Here is a 16,544-nt window from a genome sequence, read left to right as displayed (position 1 = left end):
AGTAGCAAGCTGAAAGTGCATGGACTGCTGCAGACTTTAAAAATCCAGTTAACCGTTAATCACAGCCTGTTCTGCAATCTTTTATGTGCAGAGTGTTCTCATTTATCATTTTGTTTACTTGGAACACCAAAGGTTTCTGTGCTAAGACATTTTATGGATTCATTAGAACCTGGAGTTGATATCAGGCACTAAGCACTATGGGGACATAAGAATACAAGACGGCCATACTGGGTAAAACCAAAGGTCCACCTAGTCCCCAGTATCCTGTCTTCCAACAATGGCCAATGCCAGGTGCCCCAGAGGGAATGAACAGAGCAGGTAATCATCAAGTGATCCATCCCCTGTCACCTATTCCCAGCTTCTGGCAAACAGAGGCTAGGGACACCATCCCTGCCCATCCTGGCTAACAGCCATTGATGGACCTATCCTCCATGAATTTATCTAGTTCTTTTTTGAACCCTGTTATAGTCTTGGCCTTCACAACATCCTCTGGCAAGGAGTTCCACAGGTTGTCTGTGCATTGTGTGAAAAAATACTTCCTTTTGTTTGTTTTAATATTGCTGCCTATTAATTTCATTTGGTGACCCCTAATTCTTCTGTTATGAGAAGGAGTAAATAACATTTCCTTAGTTACTTTCCCCACACCAGTCATGATTTTATAGATCTCTTAGTTATCTCTTTTTCAAGCTGAAAAGTCCCAATCTTATTAATCTTTCCTCATATGGCAGCTGTTCCATGCCCTAATAATTTTTGTTTCCATTTTCCTAACCTTTTCCAATTCCAATATATCTTTTTTCAGATGGGGCAACCACAATACACACAGTATTCAAGATGTGGGCATACCATGGATTTATATAGAGGCAATATGATATTTTCTGTCTTCTTATCTATCCCTTTCTTAATGATTCCCAACATTCTGTTCACTTTTTTGACGGCCGCTGCACATTGAGTGGATGTTTTCAGAAAACTATCCACAAAGCCTCTAAGATCTCTTTCTTGAGTGGTAACAGATAATTTAGACACCATCATTTTGTATGTATAGTTGGGATTATGTTTTCCAATCTGCATTACTTTGCATTTATCAACATTGAATTTCATCTGCCATTTTGTTGCCCAGTCATCCAGTTTTGTGAGATCCTTTTGTAGCTCTCTGCAGTCTGCCTGAGACTTAACTATCTTGAGTAGTTTTGTATCATCTGCAAATTTTGCCACCTCACTGTTTACCACTTTTTCCAGATCATTAAAATGGATATACTATTCATCTAACTGACTGGGTTTATAAGGTACACTTAAGGTCTGAGTGTGGCTAGAAAACCATGCAAAACTGTTACCACTTTCTTTTCTCAACAGATTGGCTCCCTGGTTTTTTTTTTTACTCATGTCTATTTGTTTTACTGACCAAACTAGCTTGAATTACTGTTAGCGCTGTAGAACCAACACCGCTATGAGAGCAACTGAATCATCAACAAAAGAAAGCACCTCCCAACTCCCCTTATGAAGCTGGAGTTGGCTGGAGAGATCTAAGCCAAGAGGGAGACATGATGGATAGAACCCTCTCAGTAGCTAAAGGAAAAGAGAGTAGTATCCTCCCACCTACTCCGTGCAACCAGGAAGAGGGAGGGGTTATTTCAGCACCTTACCCCGAGAAAAGAGGGGTGAGGGCTGGATAGAGAAATGTTTTGATTGAGAGTCTTGAAACCGTGGATGAAATCCTGGCTACATTGAAGTCAATAACAAAATTCTCATTAACGTCACTGAACATTTTACCCTTTGAGTTTTAATCTTAATCCCCTGCCCCCATTTATTTCTGATAATATAAAAGGGAGTAAGAACACAGCTTAATATCTAGCTCTCAGGTATGTCTGCAGTGCTGAAGGTTAGGAAAACTACCTTCTGGCTAGTTAATGAGCAAATGTGATCTGGAAGTCATGGAGCACATGAATACAGCACCCTACAATGTCATTTTAATAGGGTATGTTCTCTGACTGTACTTTATATCAAATCCCATTTCACAGCAGTGCCTCATATCTTTTATCACAATACAGTGGATGATGCAACTTCATTATTTTTAAACGAGTTAGCAGGTAGCATTATAATTCGCTGATATCACAGTGGGATTTCAGCCGTTAGGTTGTATTTGTTCTCTGGAGAAGAACTCTTGTAATAAAGATTATGGCACTGGATAGCTTATTTAAATCAGCCTAAGAGTACCAATATAGACTCGAGGTCAGTCATTTTAGATATACGTGATTGGATATACTGTTGTAAAAATTTATGTTGTAAGAACAAAAGCTAAGGAACATGGGCTTGTATCTGTCCAACAAGTGATTCTTTAAAAGCAAAGCATCAAAATAAGAAAAAGAATGCCTTTTTTCTTCCATTTTAAAATACCCAATTTGACCTGAAACCCCCAGCTGGTGCTAAGGTAGCTGTAGATTTGGGGAAAAGGAGAAACAGGGACCCAGTATCCTAAAGTAAGTGCTTGCCAGAAGGCAATGCTTCCCCTCTGTGGTAGATTATCTTTGTTAATACCCCAAAACTATTCCCAGTGATGGCATTGAGATGAGGCCTTTGGGTCTTAGCAGTATTAGTATAAAGAACACCTTCCTTCTTAATTCGCAGGACTGCACTTTTAATTGGATAAGAATAGTGGTGTTATACTTTAGCCAATTTGCTAACTCCGGAGATGGAAGAACAAGTGAGGCTAAGCAGTGTTTTTGTACTAGGACTAGAAGATAGCAGTCACTAATCTCCATGGCTCCTTGTTAACTTTCCTATATTTAAATACATCCTTCATTGGGATAGTTAACAAGGGATTTTTGTATCACATTAGCAAAATTTTGTGAAACATTAATACTGTGTAGAAGAATAAATCACATAAATAAAATAAACAAGGTGATAAGTGCAAGAAGCAGAGTCTAAGGCTATAGAGTGCTGGTTGGGACAGGTTCCTAAAAATAATTCATTCATATAAAATATTAAATGCCCTGAGTTATCATCTTCTAGAAACAAGTAAACAATTTTTAGAATTCAAAAAAAGTTTGTTTAACTCCCTCGTCACATTCTCCTCAATTCTCTTACGTTTTTTTCACTTCTCTATTCTAGCCAGGACTGGAAACAGAAGTGCACAAACATCATGGGAAAGGCTTTAATAGCCCAAATGAAGGACTGGAAATCTCCTCAGAAATCCTGTTCTTTTGAGATTTGCACCCGAATCTGGCAGATTTCAGAGGTTCAGACAATTTGCCAAGGGAAACTTTTGGTTGATTACTTGAATATTTCCAGTTCTCCTCTTATTAGTGAAGATACTAAAGCTGATCAAAACTTGCATAATAAAACCTGGAAACAGGAAAACTGGGGGAAATTTATCCAGTCTGGGGCTTAATTAGAAATCTGTCTAATGCTGAGGGCCTCCTTTTGAAGTCCAGACTCTCACATGTCACACATGAATATACTCACACTAATCCCATTAATGCTAACGGTAAGTGTTACTCAACATGAGGAAATGTTGCAGAATCAGGCCATGAACAGAGTAGGAGTAAGTAAATGCTGAACATAACCGAGATACCAGAGGGAGCTTGGAGAAAGACACATGAGGAGAAGAAAAAAGAACAAGGAGACAGTGGCGCTGTTACATTTTTGTATATTTGTTTCACTCAGATTCCTGTTCGTTTCCCCAGAAAATACAGCTCGGAGTCTAACTTCCAGATTTGTTGCTCTTTTGAATCCAAAACTCGAATTGGGAGTTGAGGGTGAATCAGTGTGGATTTGGCACGGGTATAACGGAAGTCTAAAAGACACTGTTCATTCCAAGTATACTGAAATGCAATACAGGGGCACGTACAAAACATGGAATGTTGTCAGTGGCTACTGTACTATTTTAAAACAATATCTAGCTGAAGAAACCAACAAGTTGCCTATTTGTAATCTTCTGTATACACTACCAGTTAAAATAGGCATGACTTGCCCACTGGGTAACTATGTTTTCCATTTTAACTGTTGCCTTGTAGAGCTCATACTTTCAGAGAACTCCCTTTACTGTTGTCTAGCTAGCTAGACTGTTGGGTAACACTGCAGGCTAATTATTGAAATATCTCCTTAAATAAAACTTGAGATGTCTCTTTATTACTATTAACACTGTGTGTACTGCAGTAGTGTCTAGGGACCCCAGTCATGGAGTAGGACCCCATTGTACTAAGCGCTGTAGAAACACAGAACAAAAGGATGGCCCCTCCTCCCAACAGCTTACAATCCAAGTATAAGGCCAGGTCTACGCTATAAACCAGGGGTGGCCAAACTTACTGGCGCTCCAAGCCACATACGACAATCTTCAGAAGTTCGAGAGCCGGAGCACACCTGCTAGGAGCTCGGGCTTGGGGCTTCAGCCCCACTCCTGCTGAAGCCCCGAACTCCAGCAGGTGCGCCTCGTAGGGCTGAAGCCCCGAGACCCTTCTCCCCACTGGAGAGAAGCTCCTACCCCACTACCCCTCTGCAAGGCAGAGGTCCCGAGCTCCTCCCCTCACCCCGTCTGGTAGGTGGAGAATACGGGGCCAGAGGGGGCTTGTGAGCCGCACTTTCATGGTAAAAGAGCTGCATGTGGCTCGCGAGTCACAATTTGGCCACCCCGATATAAACGTACATTGGTATAACTATGTCTGTCAGGGGTGTGAAAAATCCACACCCGTGAGCGACACAGTTATACCAACCTAGCTCCCGGTGTAGATAGCACTTCTCCCATCAATACAGCTACCACCACTCATGGAGGTGGATTAACTATGCCACTGCAGCGTTTTAAGTGAAGACCTGCCCTAAGAGACAACTGGTGGATACAGACAGATGGGGATGTACAAGGAAACAATGCGACAATACTAGTCTCAGCACACCAACTGCCTCACTTTGTCAAGTATTTTTTAGAATCCATGGCAAAAGAGAATTTTAAGAAGGGACTTGAAGGACAACATGATGGTTTCAAAAGTTCACAGGCAATTTCTCCCAGGTGTGAGAGGCAGTATGGAGGGAAAATGTGAAGGTTCATCTTTGAAAAATGATCATGGAGTTGGAAATTGTTTTCTGTCAAGAAACAGAATCTGTCATTGGGTTTTCTTTTTCCTTTTCATGTTATAACTGTTAGTACAGATTTTTTTTTCTTTCTTCCCCTTGAAAGAGAGGAAATATTTTGGAATCTCCTGTATAATTTAATAGTAATTTTTGTCCCTGCCATAGAGTTAGGTAGGATGGTTTAAAAAAAAAAAAAGAGAATTATATCATTCATTATCAAACTCTATAGCTTTTGGAGTCCTTTCTATAGGCCCTTATGACATTTCTATAGGACTATATTGGTTTCATTCCTGTTGAATTCCATACTGCTTTCCCATAAGCGAAAGCACATTTCTTTCTCTCCTAGTGTAGTTAAGGTTAATGCTTTTATATTGAATCCTATAAACATTTAAATAAGAATAAATACTAACCATGTCTTTAAATAACAACTGTTAATTACATTCAACAGGGGTGTAATGTTACCCATGAGACAATGTGGCTGGAACACATTGCCCTGCCCAAATGCTTTTTACCAGATTGGTCTGTGCAAGTGACTCATCAAACATCTTCCTGTCACTCCTCAGACCAATGTCTGAATCCTCCGGTCCTACATGCGAAGAGCAATCTAGAATCCTGCATCCATCTGGAATAGTGACATATCTTTATATATCAGGTCCTGTTTGGTGCTGGCTAGCTGAATGGCCTGGATAGCCAGGCCTCTCTTACTAGGGTTGTAGGTTAGTCCTAATCCCGTCCCTGTATTGAAACCTTTTCACTAGAGCTTCAGATTTGGATCATGCCTCCCTTAACAAGAGCTTTTGTCTCTTGAGTGATCAGTTTCTAGATTGGATTAGAATCCACAATATATACAACATTTTATATCAAGAATTATACAGCCTAATGTAAGGCGTATGTGAGTATGGTTTCCTGTTACAGCCTCGAGTTATGTACTTAGTGCTATATTCAAGGAAATCCATCACTGCATCCTTTAGAAAGGACTCACCCATAGCCCTTACTTTGATTGGTCTCTTGAATTATTTATACATTAATTCCGTTAACAACAGGATTTATCCTTCCTCCAGGCACATTCCTGCAAGTATTTCATATATGCAATGCTCTTTGACCAGAAAGGGTGTCCTGCCTATGGAGTCTGAAGGCACAGGCCATATCTTATTGAATCACAACAGGTGGCTCAGACTTCTCTGCCCACTGAAAGCTCTTATTTGGAGTGTTAATATAATCGTTAATAATTGTTACTATTTATTAATTGATGTTTTCTTTAATTAAACTAATAAATAATGAACTTAATGGTCAAGCCATTTTCCATATCTAAAAAAGGCATTAATATAGACGAAAACAAAGCTCAATTTAATTCATATGTAAACAAACACAACTCCTGAAAGATCTGTTTATATCTTCAATCAGGTAGGTCATGTGTAATATAAAAATGGATGAGTTGGTTTAGATAAAATATGAATGGAACTGAATTTTAGGCCAAAGCCTGTACCAAGCCTCTGAGGTTCAGAAGAGTTCAGATACTGTTTGCTCCCAATAACTGTTCATCTCCATATGCCAGTGCTCTGCTCAGCTGTTGTAAATTGGCATAGCTACATTAAACCACACTGATGATGTGTATTCTTCACATAGCCCCACTTACTTCAGTGGGACCCCTTGTGGACTCTGGTGGTGTTTAATGTGAACTAGGATATTTGAATCTGGCCTTACATTTTTGCAGGTAGTTTGCACAGTTCTAGTATTAATTACATTTGTAAAATTCATAACACTGATATTTCAAAAGTAATCCCTCATCGGTGGTTTTGAAACACCTTAGATTATTAACAGAGAATGGATTTTAAACATCTCATTTAATTTCCACCACTGAAAGTATTAAATTTTTTCCCAATCAGATCATGCTGTGAATATAGGCCTGTCAGTTTCATTTTTGCATGCTCATGCATTACTTGAGTGTTGTTTTTTTGTTTCAGTCACTGAAGGGAAATAGCTCCACTCCAATGTTTTCACTTAAAAAAAAGTGCAGGAAATTAATGAAAATATTTTGCATTACAAACCGAATAGAATCAAAATGGAGTTGGCCCTGTGCCTTTAAACCAATAATTTAAATCTAAAAGGTGAAACGTGTAAATCAAGGACCCTATCTACATTACAAAAGTTACTATGTTGGGGCACTGTGTTGCAACATGGTAACATTCTCTCCCTGTTCTAGCAGTAGCTGGGTCTTGTCTTTGTGGAGAAGAAGAGTTCAACTGCCCAAACACTGATGTCAGCTTTACCAGTGGTAATTAAATCGAGTAACATCAGATTTACAACACTGTAACAGAGCATGGAATTTGGCCTCAGAGATGCAGCACAGTTCTGTAAGGTTACAATAAAGTTTTATCTTAACTTACACAAACAAGACAAAACCCACAATTACAACCCGTAGCTTTGACACTATAAGTGTACAGTACATTGGTCCTAAATTTAAAAGAGAATTAACAAGACTTCCTTTGAAAAAGAGCTAATACACAAGATTGCCACGTCTCAAACTAATGTTTTGATGTCCATTAAACTACTGACTTGAGTAGATGGTAGTAGGAATAGCTTAATTTGATAATGTTTTGCTCTCAATCTTCACCTTCCAACAAAAGAAGTGCAATTTCCATAGCTCTGGATGGGGGAAAATGAGAAATAATTTCTTGCATTTTTAATATTCTCACAGCTTCTTTCACTGGAAAACCCAATTACAATGACGTGATTAGCTTATAAATTCTTACTATTTCTCCCCTGGCAATTTCTATTCTCACAGCATTTTATTAGGTAAAACTACATTAGGGGTCAATATAATATTCATCAGTAGTGGAGGAATAGATAACATATTGTATAGTCTGGTTGAGCAGGCCAAAGCTAAATAAATTATTTCAAGCCATGAACTATCCTTTAGCACACAATAATATAAAAAAAGCCTACATGATAAAAATGCAATAGGCAGAGACCAGCTGTTCTGATTACTTTTTTCAGTCTCTTAAATTCAAACAGCTGAAGCTGGAAGACTGAAGCAGAAAGAAAAAAGCAGCCTATTGGACACACTCATAAAATGGGGACATATCATAAAACTTCTAGATTGCAACTATGGCCTATATTTTGGGCTAGAATCAGCCCTAGTTCAGATGACTTTGCCTGGGTGCAATGTCCAGAAAGGTTGTGCTATGCTAAGCGTCCCATCTGGCCCACCCCCAGCCAGTACAGCCCCAAAAGTAGGCAAGAACTGGCCCAAAAGGGAGCATCTCATCTTGCAAGACATCTAGTCAACCATGACCTTTATATACCTATCTATCCATCCATGATATGATATCTGCCACTCAATGCCGTGTCTAGGTGTGGTGGCTTGTGCTGATCATGCCTCCTTCCGTATGAGCTCCTAATAGGTCAGCTGATCAATCTTGAATCTATTGGACTGATCTTTAATTCCATCCCCCTTTTCTTTTTCTGTGCTCCATATTTGTGTTAGTATTTATCCCTCAGTTTGGGATGAAATCCTGCCCTAACTCACCAAAGAGATGGGTGTGCTCATGCCTACATGTCCACGTGTGCACAGTAGCATGTAGAGCTGAGGGTTGAGGACCCCTTTTGCTGATGCAGATTAAGAAAGCTCAGTAGGCAACATGCTCAGCTATGCATCGTACTGCAGATCAAAGAGAGGCAGCACAGGTCCTTTCTCACTAAACCCCAGCTTCTGCTGCTGATCACAGATGTGGGTAGGAAGGCTAGAGGTCTGCACTGCAGGCCAGATGGCAATGTCCCTCGTAGCATTGGGAGAGAAAGTGTATTAGCCTGGCTCCTTTTTTAGTGCTCAAGCGAGTGCCAAGGAGTGTAACATGTCTTGCTCCTGGCGGGGACGTTTGGGGAGACAAAGCTCCCTGTGCATCTTTCCCTCCAGCCCAAAGTACTTGTGCACGACGGGACAGAATTTTGCCCTTACTCTGTTGTGGTCTTTTATTTAGGCATGTAGGAATTGCCAGACTGGATCAGACCCATCGTCCGACTAGTCCAATGTCCCTTTGCAGACAGTGGCCAGCAGCAGATGCTTCAGAGGAAAGTGAAAGAACCCCACAGTAGGCAGCTATGTGACAATCTGTCCACCCCCCACCCCCAAACCCCACAGAGTTCATCCTGGTTTCTCATGGTTAGAGATGACTTAAACCCTGAAATCTTGCTTCCCCTCCAATCATGCTGTACCTGTTTTGCAAAAAGGTGTTTCCTAGATAGTGTAATTTACATCATGCTCTATGTTCTCACCTGTTTATTTGTGTAAAACGCATGCTTGTACTAATTGTCAGATTTTTCTGAGGTTTAAATGTATGAAATTTAATCAAATTTTTATTCTATATATTCTGCTAACTCAAGAATTAGTATATTTAGTATTTATTATATTATTTACCTTTCTGCTGATAGTAATGACAGTCGGTGAACTGGTCCTACAAACCTACTGATTTCTAGTAAGTGCCACCAACTCCCATGAAGAACAGCCTACCAGAGTGCAATAGAGAACAGGGAGGGCACAGATTCATTCTACACAACAGCCCAGATCCATTTACACTAGCATTATTGTTATTATTCTTTGATATTTGTATTACAATAGCAACTAAGAAACCCACTCAGGATCACGGTCTCATTGTGCTAGGCAAAACAAATAATAAAAAGCTGTCCTGCCCCCAAACGCTTACAATCTGAGAGACAGATTCTGCCACCCTTTCTTATGCTGAATAGTACCTTACTTGTGGAGTAAAGTGCTTCTTGGTGTGAGTAAAGCTATAGGAATCTGTCCCTTGATTACAACAGGATGCAAGAATGAGTGTAACAAACAATCAGAAGGGGGAAGGCCAAGCGAAACAAGCGTGTGTGTACACATGTTAACACAGCAGTTTTGAGTCACTTCTTTCCTAACCATCAGATAAAAGTAACAAAAAATGAGATAAGTGTGAGAGATCTCTGCCATTATCCCAATCTAGCCATTATCAGGTGACATTTTACTGCAGAGGTCACAGCAGAAGGAGGTGTGGAGGAAGGATTTTAAGGAGGATATGGCAGCATGTGCTGGGGAATTCTCATGAATATCTTTCCCCTTGAATTTATTTCCAAGTTGCAGTGGCAACAGGATGAATATGACTCGTGCTTGTCAATTTACTTAATTTCATATTCCTAATGAAAAAAAACCCCACATTACACTCCATATCACTCCCAATTATTGTCATTTATTGCATCAGAGACAAGGATATTAAACTTGCTGTGCGCAGGGATTCTGTTATCTTAAGTTTCCTTCCAGGACATTGCAAGTATCATTTTCAGTTTAATAGCACATTTAAATTCTTGACATGTCCCTGACTCACTGCCAACATTTCAGCTCTCATCATTTATTTATGAGTTACTATCCTAGTGTCTGAGAATCATGCCCTGGACTGCAAAAAAAGAATCCACATGTTTATTCATCTTTGAGTATATAAAAGACATATGACTTTGCTTTTTGATCAGTATTGTACCATTCTGAAAATAATCATAAATTAGATTTGTATTTATACCTTCGATATAGATTTCAGATTGTAGGTGAAAGAAAGAAAGAAAGAAAGAAAGAAAGAAAGAAAGAAAGAAAGAAAGAAAGAACTTCAGGCCTGATATTGAAATGTATTTAAGCATCTAGAATGCAGTAAGGCACCTAGAGGGATTTTCAAAACATCTAAGCAAGTTAGGCCCTTAACACCCATTGCAATCTTGTAAAGATGCCTAAATACCCTTTGAAAATCTGGCCCTCGGAGCAAACAAAAAAAAACAAAAAAACCCCCCAAACAAACCAAAAAGCCCTATATTAATGCAACATTACAATGAAGAATGGGACGGCACAAAAGTCAGGCTATGCAAAGCTATGGTTCTCAGCGCAAATATAGGCCCCAGTCCTCAGAAGCAGTCAAGGAGAGCAGAGCACGGTTGAGAGCTGTGTGCATAAGTGGCTTTAAACTTCCTTTGTGCTCCACTGATCATACTGCTGGCTGTGTGCTACAGCTACACTGCTGCCCCAGAGCAAGAAGGATCTCAGCCGTCAGGCTGCTCTAATTGATGCCAGCCTCCAATTGCCCCTGGAGCCAATATGGCAACTGGAGACCACTGAAACACACAGAAGTCCTGACCATATTCCCCAGTCACGGTCTCTATGCTGCAAAAGATGATCCTATACTGGCTCTATGACATCAAATGATCCAGCCTACACTGGGATGATCTTCCCAGAGCAGCAGCAGAGCAGCGCCTGAATGCAGTTGAGGATCAGGGTTATAATTTGCCCCATTGAGCATGAATAGGATTACACATGATGGTGCTATATTACACCCACGGGATCAGGAACCTCAAATGTCCTAACTTGGGTGCATTTATACTTATTGTTGCCTTACTGTACCTTTTTACAATGAATTTCCCTAATACTTTGCTCACACATTGATCCAATAGCACTTCTCTGAAACTGTGCACCTCAGAGCACTGAGTGGACAATCACACATCAGGCATGCAGAGGAGACAGTTTGCTAATGCCTATCATTTGGATTTCAAACCAAATTTCTCTGGGCCTGATCCAAAGACCACTAATGCCACAAGAATGTTCCCAATAGCTTCAATCTATCTAAAGTACTTACCTGGCTCCCATCACTGCAGTATCTGAGTGCCTCTCAGACTATAATGTATTTATCCTCAAGGTACCCTGTGAGGTAGGGAAGTATTGTTATCCTCACTTACAGATTGGGACCTGAGACACAGAGGGTATGTCTACACTGCAAAGTAAGCTAGGGTTGGAACTCCGGCTCAAGCCTAACCCCCTTTCCATCTACACATAAATCATGCTAACCCCGGGGTCAGACCCAGGGTCCCAGGAGTGGAAGATCCAAGCCTGAGTCAAGTCAGGACTCAGGGTTCAAGCTCTATTGCTGTGCAGTGCATACACAGCCCCACTGGACTCGTGCTCTGGGAGTCCACGAAAAGTATCCCACAATCCCAAAAGCTGACTTTCTTTCTCCTCTGGACAGAGAAGTTTGGTGGACAGTCAAGTTTTCCCATACTGCACCATGAACAAAGGGCTAGAGAGGCCACATTTTGGGAGGGCGTTAGGAAGTCTGGGATATGGGCAGTTGCACTCAGGCCCACATAATGCAGTGTAGATGCTGCTGCCCCAGGTTGGGACCCAGGGTTCAACAATTCCTAACTGGAGGTTACAAAGGAGTGTAGATGCTTGAGTCCTAGGTTAACAACTACCTTGAGTTTTAGGCTTTGTCTTCACTACCCGCCGATCCGGCGGGTAGCAATCGGTTTATCGGGGATCGGCTTACCGCGTCTAGTGAAGACGCGGTAAAATCGATCCCTGATCGCTCTGCCGTCGACTCCGGAAATCCACCTCGGCAGGAGGCGGCAGCGGAGTCGGCGGCAGCGCGGCAGCGGTCGACTTTCCCGCGTCCTCACCGCTAGGTAAGCCGACCTAAAATACGCAACTTCAGCTACGGTATTCACGTAGCTGAAGTTGCGTATCTTAGGTCGGACCCCCGCTGTAGTGTAGACCTAGCCCTAGTAACCCTGGGCTTACTTTGCAGTGTAGACATACCCTCAGGGGCTAAGGGACTTACCCAGCATCACAAAGAGAACCTATGGTAGTGCAGGGAACTGATGCTAAGCCTCCCAGTTCCCAGGCTAGCACCCTAGCCCCTGAATCATCCTGCTGTGGGCTTTGAAGAATGCCCTATGCACATAGGGAGCTGGAAGTTTTAAAAAGAAGCTTCATAGAGCATATGAACTTGAAATTTGCTGATAGGATGCCCGGCAGCAGCAAACATGTTGGGTTCCTTCTAATATCATTTGAGTGCCTTAGGACTCAGTCCTCCACTACTTTCAAGCAAAGCTGTATAAGCAGCACAAAGTGAAGCAGATTGGAGAATACAGCTATATGCCTCCCCTTTCTGTAAAGGCCCAGTGCCACAGTGTTTACTTTCCCTTTGGGCTGAAATTCCTCATGCTTCTTTGAGCTCAGCGGTGATCGCTTTCGGTGATGTGGAATTTACTGAAATTCTATTTGCCTTGTTGGAGAAAACCTTTAATTCACCTCCAGAATAATTACTGCATTTGCTAGTACTTGAGGACTGTCATACTTCACAGTGAAGCAGCTGGGAGCAAATGCAGTTCTCTGGCCGGTATGACTCTGACACAGTGAGGACACTACCAAAGTAACCTGGGAGTACAATCACTGAAATAGGAAAAGGTAACTGAAGCCCAGCTTTGCACACTTAACTCAGCAAAACTTGTTTTAAATGTCTTGTCAATGCACAACAAATAGCTGGTTAATATAGAATGTTCCACCCCAAGTCCTAGCCATCCAAATGTTTTCTTGCCAAGAAAGCATTTGCAATACACATGAATACTGTCTTGCCCTGGAGGGGTCTATCTTTCGTACTGAAATAAGACAGAAAGAAACTGAGGGTGTTAATGCACTTATTGAAGTAGCTTTCACCAAAGAAATACAGAGTTCTGCTTTTCACTGTCCTCAGCCCCCTTCCCAAACATCAATTTGCACCAGTCTGATTTAAAGAGGTGAAAATGGAATGTATGTACCACAGCAGAGAGAAAGAACTGAGGGTCAAACAATAAACTTTGCATTCACAAAAACATTCTCCTTGCCTGCATGTTCAGTATCACAGACTCCGCAGCGCAAGAGCTTAGCGCAGTGGAGGGTCACCTGCGGCTCGCGGGCCACACACGGCCCATCAGGGTAATCCGCTGGCGGGCCGCAAGACAGTTTGTTTACATTGACTGTCCGCAGGCACAGCCGCCCGCAGCTCCCAGTGGCCGCAGTTTGCCGTTCCCAGCCAATGGGAGCTGCGGGAAGCCAGGGGCCGCAGGGACGTGCTGTTGAGCCTGATCCACAGCCTGCCACAGGACTGGTATCGTTACAAGACTCACTCTATGATCCTGGCTGGGAGCCTGCTGCTGGCTGCAGTCAGTCCCACGCTGGATTCGGGGGCCAGCAGCATTCCATCCCAGCTCACCAGGTCATTATGTAGCACAGTAGGCTCTGTGCTGGGCACAGTGCCCAGGACCTGGTCAAAGTCATCCTAAAATGGGCATGTTGCTGGCGAGTTGCCCTTGGTGCAATTTTTATCCTGGGTCTTCCTGTATTTGCTTTTCAGCATCTTAATTTGTTCCCTGCACTGATCACCAGTTTGGAAAATCTGCAGAGCTGCCAGCTTTTTAGCTATCTGCTGGTATGCGTGGTCACTCCTTGTGATTTTGCTGAAGTCCACCGATTTACTGGCCTCGCCCCACAGATTCAGCAAAAACTGGCTGTGGTCTTGTGACCAGGAAGCAGATCTCTTTGCAAAAAGCTTCTTCTGATCGGTCTCCATTGAGAACCCTGCAGACTCTCAGATAGTGTGTTTGCAGAGCAGTGTTCAGCAGACAATGGGTTAACTCTGAGCTGAACTGCTGCCGTTTGCAGGCGTGCTGGAACAATTTGTATCGTGGGGGTGCTGAGAGCCATTTAGCCAAACTGTAAACCCTGTATGTGATGGAAACTACTCCATGCCAGGGGGTGCGACAGCACCCCCTGCACTCTAGTTCCAGCACCTCTGTCTGTTTGCAAAGGGAGGTGTGGCTTCCATTTGCAATAGAGTGCAATAGACTGCACCACAGATTGTTGGCATAGAGAGAACCAAGGAAGTTGCCCCCAGGAACTCTGGGATACATCCAGAAGACTTCTGGGACCAGAGTGGAGCCAGGAAAGCAATAGGGCTCTGACCCTAGGTCCCAGCTTAACACGGGCTTGGACCCTCCAGCCCTGCAGGGTCCTTGAAACCTAGATCCGAGTCCTAGGTTAACACAATGGATGCAAGGGGGGATAGGCTTGCTCCCGGGGTCAAGCCCTGGCTTACATCGTTGTGTAGACATAACCACAGAGATACTTGTGCGAGAAGCAAATGGGAGGAACAAGCTGGCAAAGAAGAGGTGGCGGGGATGATGTGAAATGAAAGAAGAACAGATAAGTAGTTAGAGGCAGAGTTAAGCAAGGCTTGGAAGGTTAAGCAGAACAAGAAGCTTGAATCTGATGAAATGGAGAAGAGGTGGCCAGTGGAGGGAGTCAGGCCCTGATTCAGCAAAACACGTAAGCAATTTAGTTTTATTCCGATTGCCGTAGTGCATAGACACCCCAGTGCTATTGTACTAGGTGCAGTGCAGACATAACAAATATAACAATAAGATGGTCCCTCTCCCAAAGAGCTCACAATCTAAGTATAAACCAGAGATAGCAGGTGGCTAGCAGGGGGGAGGGATAGCTCAGTGGTTTGAGCATTGGCCTGCTAAACCCCGGGTTGTGAGTTCAATCCTTGAGGGGGCCATTTAGGGAACTGGGGTAAAAATCTGTCTGGGGATTGGTCCTGCTTTGAGCAGGGGGGTGGACTAAATGACCTCCTGAGGTCCCTTCCAACCCTGATATTCTATGATTCTATCATATAGATGGGGGAGGGGAGCACAAGGGAACAACAAAATGATACTGTTCAGTATGAGAAAAACACTATGGTCACAGCTGCCTATGGCCTGAATTCAACTGGACTTACGTCCCAGCAAAGTGCATAAAAAAAAAAAGAAGCAACATAATCCAAATGGCAAGCAAAGAAGATGGTGTTAGCAGCTGCATTTTGTATGCACTGGATGTTGAGAAAAACAGAGAAGATCAGATTCCCCCATATGGTGTGATCAGCACCCCTTGGATATGAATATTTTGATAGTACAGTAGCTGCTGAACTTGACACTAGAAGCATTTGAAGCTAAATATTCCAGGAAGACTGGGGAGCTTAGTTTACTTACAAATTCGGTAGGCTGATAACATACATCATATAGGTAGATGTGTCCTGTTATTATTTTCAATGTAACACTTACTAGAAACATAAATATTGATTCCAGACCATAAGTTCTTCAGGACAGTGATTGTGTCTTCTTTTGTAGCATGCAGCAATGAGTATATTTGAGTGTAAGAACAATATCATTCAATAGTGTTAGGCAACAGAATTGTTTTTATATAGTGTCTCAGTTTATTCCTTCCTCTGTGTAACTTCTATGAACATCAGCTAGACGTGCACTGAGATTCCTTTCGCACTGATTTTGAAATTTGCAGTGACATGGGAAGGCACGTAATTTGAAAGTGGCAGTGCACTATATCCCTCCATAGCAATTTTTTTTAAGGGAGCTGCACTCCTGCTTCAGAGGGAAACAAATATAAAAGAATCTGATATGCCCAATGCTCTGATGCTTGGACTGTGTTGAGATAATGAACCTGAAGGGAAAAAAATCTGTTCTTGAACACTCAACAGCCATAAAGCAGGTGTGATGCCAGTATAATTCCACAAAACAAACTAAGGCATATTGTGATATGATAGCAAGTTAATTAAAAGCTCTTTAAATACCACAAAACTGCACAAACGGAGACTACAAAT

General features: G+C 42.2%; 1 protein-coding gene across 2 annotated transcripts in view; it reads right to left on the bottom strand.

The window, feature by feature from the left end:
• PCSK2 (proprotein convertase subtilisin/kexin type 2) overlaps positions 1-16,544 on the bottom strand; it is a 182,672-nt gene that overhangs the window by 14,878 nt on the left and 151,250 nt on the right. The window lies entirely within an intron of this gene.

This window comes from Emys orbicularis, chromosome 3, assembly GCF_028017835.1.
Source record: "Emys orbicularis isolate rEmyOrb1 chromosome 3, rEmyOrb1.hap1, whole genome shotgun sequence".
Classification (NCBI taxonomy): Eukaryota; Metazoa; Chordata; order Testudines; family Emydidae; genus Emys; species Emys orbicularis.
This window is presented reverse-complemented; position numbering and strand designations above follow the sequence as displayed.